Consider the following 11,697-nt stretch of genomic DNA (forward strand, 5'->3'; position numbering starts at 1 on the left):
AACCAGACCAGACCAGACCTGACCTAATCTGATCTCTACACCGTACCCACAATAAATAAATTTCTTTCTTTTCTCTCTAGGAGACTGGAAGGTAGGATAGGTTTCCAGAAAAGCTCCATACAAGAATTAATTGTTGGTTCTGAGGAGTGGACAGACTTTTATGTTTGGGGAGACAACTCAGACAAGGAATCCTATGTGAAAATGCAGTACGTACAACGTAGTTGTGAGGACTGGGAGCTTACCAGTCAGACGTTTACCAGTCACGCCAAAAGCTATAGCTAGTAGGGAAGGCTATACGTCTTTATACCGTCACATATTTTCGAGACACTGGATGTTGAATTTGACCCTTTAAGTTTTTTACCGGCCTCCACCTAACAAACACCTAACCACCGGGTGTTAGATTTGGCATTAACCACCTCCGCCCAATATGAGGCTTGTGACACGTACAAGTGATTAGCTTGTTGCAATAACTTTCTGGGGTTTTCATGCACCAACCAAAACATAAATGCCAAGATTTGTAATTTGTATGTATGTATATATGTATGTGTCTTTTCAAATTTTTCTAAGTACAAAATCCCAGTTAATTATTGTGCCAGAAACTTCTTGTCATGTGCTATTTTGAAATTAAATGCCAAGACCTTGATGAGTTGATACAAGTCTGAGTCGTTGTCCATATTTTCCATATTTCCCTGTAAGGGAGATTATGTACTCTAGTAGTGATTCTATATATCCTGCACTCATTGTTAAGGTGTGTATGGTTCAAACATGGGAATCAAAATAGTAATGAGAATTAAATATTTGGTAATGATAATGAGTTATTACTTTTGGTTGTTTGGTACTAAGTAAAAATTGAAATAAAAACAAATAAATAATTAATTAATTATTTAATTAAATAAAATAAAAATAAATAAATAAATATATAAAAAAAATATAGAATAAAGATATATACACATACATATATCTGTAAATATATTAAAATTTTATATTTAATGCATGGAAAATGATTTTTTTTTTCATTTTTTCTCCCTTATTTTTTATTCCATTGTTCAAAAGTAAATGAGTAAAAAGGTAATGAGTTTTGTAATTACGAAATGATTTGATTCCAATAGTAGGATAACAAAAGTAGGTAAACAAACATGATAATGGGTATCAAAACTCATAGTAAGGTGCAAAAGTTTCTAACCATGATGGAAATCAAGGAGCGATGGAAAAGAAAGGAGATCTGTGGTTCCAGAAAATTGTCCAGTATGTGTCTTAAGAATACTTATGATTTTGAGCAGCTGATCAGATGAGATTCCCAGATGTCCTACATTGTTTGTGACTGTCCCTGCAACCTACTGCTTCCCTAGACTTGAAACCCGGCACCCAACCAGGGGTAGTCGTGTTTCTTGTAACATTTATAATTGTATGCACCATCATTCCACAAAAGGTGCATTTGGCTTTCATCATGTTGTTGCGTTTGCCATTATAGTTGTTCACAGCATATGACTTCTTCATTTGCAATATTATGTACTGCATTAACATGACTAATGTCTAGATTCTCTAGGCTCAAATTGGTAAGATTAATCTGTCTTTCTAGCTTTTCAGCCATGACAAAGACTTTATAGATCTCAGGTAGGGGATCCAAGACAAGAACGTTTGACTTCAAGCTAGAATAATCTTCATTCAAGCCTTGCAAAAATCGAATTACCTGATCAATGTCTCTTTCTTTTCTGACTTCATCAATGAGGCCACATGAACACCTCGGATTGCATTGACAGATCGGAATAGGTCTGAGTGTGTTCATCTCTTCCCACATTGTGCATGATTTCGTGTAGTAATCATTGAGGGAAAGGCTTCCTTGTTTATGATTGTATATCTCATTCTGCAAAATCGAAATCCGCTGAGCATCACATTGCAAAAATCTCCTTTGCAGATCCTCCCAAATATCTCTGCACTTATCAAAGTGCATTATGCTTTGTGCGATTGTTGTGTGTACAGATTTGAATAGCCAAGAACAAACTATCAATGTGACAACCCAAAATTTAATTTTATAAATCCAATTTTAAGAAATTTCAAATTAGCCATTTTATTCCCTAAAATTTTTTACAAAAGGAACGGTGTTTGAATAAATTATTTCGAGTGACTTTTTAAAATAAAATTCAACACCAAGAGATTTAATTCTAAAATTCTAAATTTTCGGGTACTTCGTGTACCAAGTTTTAGACTGAGAAAACTATCTAAGTGAAACCGGGAGATGACCGAGAAGCCTAAGTCAAGTGTTTGACTTGAAAACATTTTTGAAAAAATTATCTTCCAACCCCAAACTTTTTTTAAATAACATTTCTAGTCATGGTCCATGATGCATGGTGGACCACAAAGCATCCAAAATGTGTCTGATGCATTTATCCTTGCCTTGTCCTATTTACACAATTGTCATCCACCAATCATAGGGTATCATCCTAGGGTTTTGCACCACTATAAAACGATTGGCAAAGTTTTCATTTTCTCCTGATTCCATTCTTAGCTTCCCATTCCATCTGCAACAAGAAGAACACAATGAGCTATTTTCCTTCCTTCATTCATCAACTTCCTTCCTTTTCTTCCTTAGCTTTGTCTCTGAGGACTTGTAGTAAATAGAGTTTGGTTTGTTTGAGTTGTTTAGGAGGTGAAGAAGGAGGTGTCTAGCTTGGGAAGAAGGTGGAATCCAAGCTAAAGGGAGAAAGCTTCAAAGGTATAACCCCATAGATTCCCAGCTTGTTTTTTTGCTCTGTGAACCCTCTGTGATATAGTTAGAAATGAGTAGGAATGCTAGAATATTGTGTGTTTGAACTATTGGATGTCTTGTTGATGTTATATGATGTATTGTTGATGATTTGGAGGTGGTTTATTGTCTGGTTTGGCCTTACAGATGAAGCTGGAGCCACTAGTGCACCTCTTAGTGTGCATCAGTGGAAGTCACGGGCCTAGCCAACGGCCCATGAGGGGAGCCATTGGCTAGAGCCGTGGCTAGACGGCCCTAGGCAAGGACTGTGGCCCTAGGCCGCCGCCGGACGATTCCAGGCAGCGGGGCTTCCCTAGCCCCGCCGCTAGGTCCGTTGATGGTTACCTGTGCAGTGGTCGGGCCCTTGTGGCTCAGCTACGTGTCGTTTCGGACCGGGAGTCGCAGGCCCTTGTGGCTCGGTACCTTGGGGCCGTTATGACGCAATTTTGAGCTTTGATTTTGTTAAATTTGGATTAAAGATGAGCATGTTATGATAGAAATTGTGATGGAATTGTTTACATTAATATGCAAATTAAATGTGATGTATCAGACTTACTGTCTATGGGAATTGCTTGTTATTATCTTCTTGATGATTATTGAGTATTAGATAGAGGAGCATGATCATTATGTGATTAAGTGTTGTTAGAAAAGCATGATTAAAGTGTGTATTATGTTTCATGGAAATTGTAGTCTATTTATAATGGTGGAAATGTACAGAGTATGTTGTTTTGCAATTCAAGCATGATTGTGTGTTCTTTGAGAGTTCACAGTGATATATAGAATTGGAGCATGTGTTCAGTAAATTACATTCCAAGCATTTCATGTTTTAAAAGTGCATAAATGGTCAACGTAAGCCTTGTATTACTTTCCAAAACTCATGAGCATGTGAAATGTCATTTCCTTGTTGCATTGAGAACGTGTTGAGAAGTGACTTCATATAAGTGCATAAGTAGAAGAATTTCATGATATATATATATATATATATATATATATATATACACACACACATACATACATACTATCCATATAAGTGAGGTTTTGGAGGACCCGTTGGGACTATGTCCTTTCGGATGATGATGACCGGATATTGAGATCCGATGTTTTGTAACGCGGTGTATTCCCACGTTATGAGGTTGGAAACTGCCTGCCAGGCTTGGAATCCTGGTCAGGGGGTGTGCACGCTAAAAGTTTGATACCTGATTCCACAGAGTTGAGTATAGAACCAAGAGAGTGGTTCGGTGGACGAGACGGATATTAGGCCGGCTAGAGGTCGTGCCTGGATAGATTCGTTCACGCTACGGTGAAGTTCCTACCTCGTCCATTTATAAAGAAAGTGAGTCATTACGACTCTAAGAAAGGAAGATCGAGCGAGTCCTTGTGGCTCTAAGAAACCTCCACAGAAACGTATTCTATTTACAAACGAGAGTATGTGTACTTTTATAGCAATCCATTGCATTTAATAATTTATTGTACGAGTTTGCATGATTAGTATTCTTTCGGCTACATGCTGGATATTTGATTATACTCAATTGCATATCGAGATCTTGCTAGCATGAGATTGTTATGGAGTCGTTCTATAGAGTTGAGTGTTGCTATGTTAAGTACGTGTTAGTATGAGCATGTCGAAGAGTTGTTTAATGTTGAAGTATGCCTGTTGATATTATAGGTTGTGAGCATATAGAAAGCTTTGTGGTTTATCTTAAGATAATTGTCTAAGCGTTTGTGACTGCTTAATTTGAGTTTGTGAATAAAATGTCTTTTCAAAGTATATATCGTAGTACTTTACAGGGTTGAGTGTGGTTATACTTAGCTTCATGCTAACGGGTGTTTTCTACTTGTCTACTTGTTGTTTTGCAAAACCCCTTTCAGGTGGGTCCAACGTTTGAGAGTTTTTCGAGTTAGACTAGTGTAGTTGATCTAGTAGTTTAAACTCTGTTTATTTTATGATGTTTTGGATTATGGTTGTAGACTCTTGTTTTTATGTTTGGTGATAGACACCGGGGCACTTTTCCCCCATGTTAACTTAATGTAGAAATTTTTGGATTTGTTAGTTCCTTTATCCTGTGCAGTCACCGTGCGTGTGACTGTGGCGATGACATCCATTTTGTCTAATGTTTAGTATTTAATATGGTGGATTAGTTATGATAATTAAGCTTTGTACTTAATTAAAAATGATGAAATTTGGGGTGTTACAATCAAATTGCAATGTCTCTAGGCTAGGTGTTGTGCATCGTCTCTGCTAGGTGCCACGATGCTGCCATAAACTAAGCTCCATTTATTTTTGACTTCTAGGGTAATCCGCATAGAGATCGACCAAGTGTCGTAGTTTGAGCTTCCTGATAATGGCGGATTAACTAGGGTGGTATAGGGATTGTCGTTGGGGCTGGGGAAGAATGGATTGTCCATTTCTTCTGAGTTGAAACTTCTTTGTGTCTGAGTCCTCTGCGAAATTGCCTTAGGAACAGCTTGAGAAAGTGGTGATTGAACGACCGGAGTCTCTTGATTGGCGTTGTTTGCGCTGATAACGGCGGCGGCATACGAGAACTGGCGCTCTGATACCATGACGGAAATCAAGGAGCGATGGAAAAGAAAGGAGAACTTTACAGATTGTGCATTTGGAGTGAAAGAATGTTCTGAACAGTTTACAAGAGGGAAGAGAAATTGGTTTAAGTACAGGAGTGCATGGGGGAAATCTGTTATAGCTAACAGTCTTTACAAATCTTGAATTCCTTCTTTGCCCTCTCGTTCACTACCCTCCGATAAGCCAAACACACCCTTAGAGATGGCAATTTAAATCTAAATTAAATTTAATCATCAATTTCTATTGGCATTTGACTACTATAAGCTAGCTCGCACTACAATAAGGGTGTGTTTGGGTCGCACAGGAGAATCAGAATCGGAATGGGTATCAAATACTTGGTAATGGTAATGGGTTTTAGTAAAGTATTTTGCATGTTTTGGTAGTATGGTGGAATGGAAATCATTATCAATAATGTTGTTTGGTTATGTATGATCCAATAATGGGAATAAAGAATTTTAAAAATACAAGAACACAAAATCAAGACAATTGAGTCTAATATAAAGACATCCAAAACACCAATATGAACAAAAAAAAAATTAAAAAATCTAAAAGCACTAATCAAATGGGATGAGAAGGAATAGGGGAATGAAAAGGAATTATACCCTTATTTTATTTGAGTATGAATTTTTCAATTAATGGGATATTGAAACCCATGGTAGTGTTCTAAAAAGCTATCAACCAAACAATACCAATCACTTTGATACTCATTCCTTAGAGCCAGGGGCGGAGGCAGGATTTGTTAGTGCGGGGGGCAATCACAATTTGTTAGATCCCTTTTGAATCTAATGATGAACTAAGAATAATTAACTCCATTGCTTTATCATCAAACCTATTGTTCAACTCTTGCAACTGAAAATCAACCATCGCATTAAAAATATTAACTTTGTAATGATATTCAATTGTTAATTCATCTTGCTGAGGCGTAGCCCTTCCTCTTCTTGCAATATATTGAGCATCAAAATCTGGCACAGTTATGTTGACAGTTTCACAACTTGCAAATGATTTATTTGGGATGTTAAATCTTCATAGTTTTTTCATTTAAAGAAAAAATCAATCCTTTGTATCTTTTTCATTTCAACTCAATCTTCCTGTTAATTTTTTGACATATCAATTCAATTAACTAAAACGAACAAAATAAATAAATAGACAAAGATTAAAGTAGTAGAAATTTAAAGATTCTTGTAGCAAAATGATAATTTATTATTATAATAAGAACAATTGTAATGTATTTTATTTGCAAATTAAAAAACTAACTAGATAGCAAATTAGCAATCTACTGTCCAGTTGCATAATTAGCAATATAATGCACTGTCCACAGCAAGCCTTGTGATGCAAACTGAATAAACTTTTATCATCTTTTGTGTGCAAGTAAAATGTAGTGTTGTCTTATTGACAAATAACATTCCCCAAATAGCTGTTTGGGTTCATAATTCTAACAATTACTATCTTTTCTAACAATTCTCTATTTAATTCTTTATTTGTATCAAGCTTGAGTGTTGTACAGAATTATATTACAAAAAATCAAATGCTTTAAAAACTATAACTGCATTCAAGAAATGCAAAATTACATGTAGATTTGGAGCTTCTTTTTTTTTTTTCGAAAACGTAGATTTGGATATTGAAGTTGTAAAAAGAATACACGATTAATGCGAAGGCTGAAGTGCAAATTGCGGAAATCCAAACTGTGCCGTGAGCTCTGTTCTACTGCAGTCTAGTTTAAATGGTTTGAGAATTGGGATTGAATGTCAAAAGACAAATAGTATAAAGATTATTTTAGAAATTTGCTTTGAGGGGGGCAAAATAGCAAATATTTAGGGAGGAGGGCCAAAAAAATACTATAGAACTACTAAAAAAAAAAAAAGAATTGGTGAGGGGGGCCAAGGCCCCCTCCTACTCTCAAGTGGCTCCGCCACTGCTTAGAGCTAAACCTGTCAACCAAACACACCCTAAATTCGCTAGCTAATAGACAAAGATAGATCAGACCATCATTGTTTTTATGAGTTAAAACTATTTTATGGATTGAGACATAGTAAAGTCTTTTTAATAATTGATAAATTTTTATATATCGATGTTATATGCAAGAGCATCCCCAATAGTTATAGTTTTTGAGAAGTTTATACATATGTAACTATGACAAAGAAGATGAGCTTAAAGGAAAAAAAAAATGAAAACAAAAACGAAATTTGAAAAAAAAAAAATTAAATAAAGATTTACGCGCCTCACGCGAGGCAACTTTGCTTTTTTCTTTCTTGGTGGGACCCACAAATATGGCAAAAACCAAGGTCCTTCAGTAAAGACCAAACTTACTTTTTTAACCTACTAAAGCACACAATAAATGCACTATATGTTCATAACTACTTTCTCGACTGAGGCTCGAACCCACAACCTCCTATATAAGAGAACAACTTGGTGTCACTAGACCACAAAGTAAGACTAAAAGAATTTAATTTTAGAAATAAATATAGGAAAAGATTACAAATTAATTTCAATATTAAATAAAATAGTGAATATATTAACAAACTAATAATGTAGTTATTGGTTGGAACTTATATTGATTACTAGTTTTTTACGCGCATTGCACGAATGAGATAATGTTCAATGATTATTTTTAAAATAAGTACTTTAAAGTATATCAATCTAAGATTATATAAGAGCATCCTTCCCGGCCACGTATTCTCTCATATATTGGTTTGGTTATTGATGATTGTAGAGTGATTTTATCTACTTTTACTCATTACTCTCTTAGCTTAGTGCCATGTTCGGCTAATTTACTAGCTCATACTCTTGCTATAGCAGCCTACACTCAAGCTAGCCTTTTGTACTTGGACTCTGTCCCTCCAAACTCTATTTCTGCGTTATTATAATATATCGCTTACTTTTGCTTTCAAAAAAAATATAAGAGCATGCTTAGTAGTTTATTTCCATTGCGGTTTTTGAGGAGTTTTTGTAAGTGTGATTAGGAAAGACAAAAAAATGTAGGAGAAAAAGAAAAAGGAAAATAAATTTTGATAGTATTAAAAAAAAAAGGTGTTTAAAAGTCAGAGTGGCCGCCAGCTGGAAGCTACTCTGACGTGTCCCAGCGGGCACGTGGGAAACACGCACCCACAAGGGCGGTAGTGCACGCCAAGCGCGTTGCTGTCTTTCTTTTCTTTTCTTTTCTTTTCTTTTTTTTTTTTTAATTTCTGACATTATTGCTTGTTTTGCAAAGGGAAAAACCAAGCAAATAACGAGCCTCCACATCTACAAAAAAAAAAAAAAAAAAAAAAATCCCACTCAAGTTTTTTCACCTGACAAAAACCAAGAATTATCCCCTTGTAGGGATGCTCTAAGAGCTGTTCATGCATAGGTAATTGAATTTTGAATTTGTTTATTTAAATCAGTAATTCAAAATATATGGCAAGATAATATAGGAGAGTATAATTGTCACTAAAATAAATATTTAAAACTTTGTAATAACTCTAGTCTTAATACTCAGTCTAAAAAATGATAGTCTAAATAAATACTACTTTTGGTTTGATTTTCTCTAAGTCTTCTTAATTCTCTTTTGGGTTGCATTGTCATTGTCTTCATCTTCACTACTTGTACTCTTTTTTTTTATTGGTAGTGTGTCATGTGCAATTGGGTTATTGATGGTAGCATAAAGAGCAGTATCATGCATTTGAAATTAGTGTGTAGAAAGTTTTTAGATTTGTCTTGTTGTGTATATGGACATTGTCAATTCTTTGGACAATGGCCTTACCGTTTAGAGTCCAGGTGTAGTTGTATTTCTGATCAAGAACTTTGTAATAAGGTCGCGCGGGTCTGACAATGATGTAAGAACAATTTTGTCTGTTAAAAAAATAATAGTATAATATTTGTAAAGTAATGTACAATTGTACTATTATAGAAATAAATACAAAAGATATTAATACAATAATGACCTAAATCATTCCAATAATGCAAAAATATAATTGAAATATTGAGTCTTGTTCTAAATAATCAAAAGAAGATTAATTAAAAGCTTTTATCCTATTTTGATTTTTGTTCGGTTAAATTTATTTCTAGATCAAACAATTTGTTAGCACATACTTTAACTTCTACAGCTTTCCAGCATTCTGATGCTACGTACTGGGACCTGCTCCCTCCTTACGCTATTGCGGCTTATTTCTAATGATTACACCGTTGATTATTTTCAAAAAAAAAAAAAAAAAACAAAAAAGGGGGGGGGGGGGGGGGGGGGGGGGGAGAAGTGTCAAATAGGCCCATGTACTATTGTCAAGTGCTCAATTTCCACCATGAACTAAATTAAAGGCTAATTAACCACACTTACCTACTAAATTTGTTCAATTAACTTTTTTTTGCAGGTAATTGACTTTTTTTTTGCAGGTTACCAATTCAATTATTAAAAAAATAATTTCAAATTAATTTAAAAATTATTAAAAAACAAAAAAAAAAAAAAAAAAAAAAAAAAGAATGCAGCCACCGTCTGTCCTCGCCAGACAGCCGGTGGCTGTATTCTTTTTTTTTTTTTAATTTAATTTAACTTATTTATTTATTTTAATAATTAAATAGGTAACCTGTTATTAACTTGTAAAAAAAACCAATTGAACAAATTTAACTCGTAGATAGACCTATTTGACACTTAATTTAGTTCGTAGTGAAAATTGAACACTTCGCAATAGTAGATGGGCCTATTTGACACTTGCGCCAAAAAAGAAAAAAAAAAAAAAAAAAAAAAAAAAAAAAAAAAAAAAAAAAAAAAAAACTTAACCTAAATTTATTTTATTTTTTAAATTCAAGAAAATGATTTTCAAAGTTGTTGAATGCTATGTATTTAGTCGGGCTAATTATTTGACCAAACTTTATGTTAAATTTTATATTGTATTTTTTAATACATTTTAACATATTCATAGTATATGTTTAATTGGGATGGTGTTCGAACCTAAAACCTTTTATATATAAATTAATGAGTATGTTAAAGAATAATAAATAGTTAACGGAATATTCCATTACTAAAGTTTATACTAACAGAATGCAATCATTATTGTGTGGACCATGGTCCACACAAGTTGTGTGGATCATATTTTGTATATTGTAAAATAAGGTACATTTAGTACAAAAATAATGTACATTCAGTACAAAAATAATATATATTGTATTCAGGAGATGTACATTATTTTTGTACTGAGTGTGCATTATATTGTATAATGTACATTCAGTACAAAAATAATGTACATTTAGTATATTAAAAATTCACTTTTTGTTATGGTCCACATAACACTGTGTGGACCGTGGTTCACACAGTAATTTGCCAACAGAATGCATGGTTATTTAAAGGAAGAAAATAATGGCAATTTATATCGTGCACCACTGTGCACATAGCAATGTGCGTCCAGGCACAAAACGCGCTTGTTTCATGCTGACATCATGCTGATGTCACTCCGTCCATCCGAGCAGACCAAACTTCATTATGTGTATCAGTTAAAATTTTATGTGTATTGTGTTATGAGTTTATGTGTATTATGTTAACCAAACTCATTATGTGTATTCAGTTAAAAGTTTATGTGTATTGTGTTATGAGTTTATGTGTATTATGTATTATGTTAGATTATGTGTATTCTGTTATGAGTTTATGTGTATTCTGTTATGAGTTTATGTGCATTCGAAACAGGACATTTTTTTTAACAACTTAACAAAACAACTTCGTTTTGGGAGGTGCGGTGCGCACAGTGCTATGTGCGCCCTGATGCACGGTATAACGATTGGAAAATAATATAACAGATGGTAAAGAAGGAAACTCATAAAAAATATTAAAATTAAAATAATATGAACCATTCATTTCAACATACAATTACATCAATATTTTTTAGTTTTGATTAAGTGTCTAACTTTATTGGCTCTTATTAAATTTATTTATAGATTTAAATAACAAACATTTGAGCGTTACTCATGTTGATGACTTCTTAAGATCTCTTATTTTTATTTCTCAAAAAAAAAAAAAAAAGATCTCTTATTTTTATAAAGATATATGGTGATATAACATAAATATTACCATGGTATGATGAAGTGGCAAATTGTATTATGATTTAGAGTTAATTCTAACGGAGGTCCTTGTCTTGGTGACAATTTCAAATTTAGTCTCAGATTATTATTTTTGTTATTTTACATCTCAAACTATTATTTTTTGGACACTTTTAGTCATTCTCATGATTTTTTTTCTATTTTTAGTAAGGGTATTTTTGTCTCTTCATTTTTTTTTGTTATTTTTTCAGTTTCAACTAGTTTAATTGGTTTAGGACTTTACTAAAAATTGATTGAAAATATGGTTACTAAAAATCGGAGGTTACCTAAAGTTCTAAATCAATTAAACTGGTTGAAACCGGAAAAATAACAA

General features: G+C 33.7%; 1 long non-coding RNA gene across 1 annotated transcript; it reads left to right on the top strand.

Moving 5' to 3' along the window:
- Positions 1-994: 994 nt before the first annotated feature.
- Positions 995-10,771, top strand: LOC109168095. The gene is made up of 3 exons (XR_002051979.1): positions 995-1,174; positions 2,620-2,625; positions 10,761-10,771. It is a non-coding gene; the product is annotated as an uncharacterized LOC109168095 (long non-coding RNA).
- Positions 10,772-11,697: the final 926 nt, after the last annotated feature.

Source organism: Ipomoea nil, unplaced genomic scaffold (genome assembly GCF_001879475.1).
Source record: "Ipomoea nil cultivar Tokyo-kokei standard unplaced genomic scaffold, Asagao_1.1 scaffold3172, whole genome shotgun sequence".
Lineage (NCBI taxonomy): Eukaryota > Viridiplantae > Streptophyta > Magnoliopsida > Solanales > Convolvulaceae > Ipomoea > Ipomoea nil.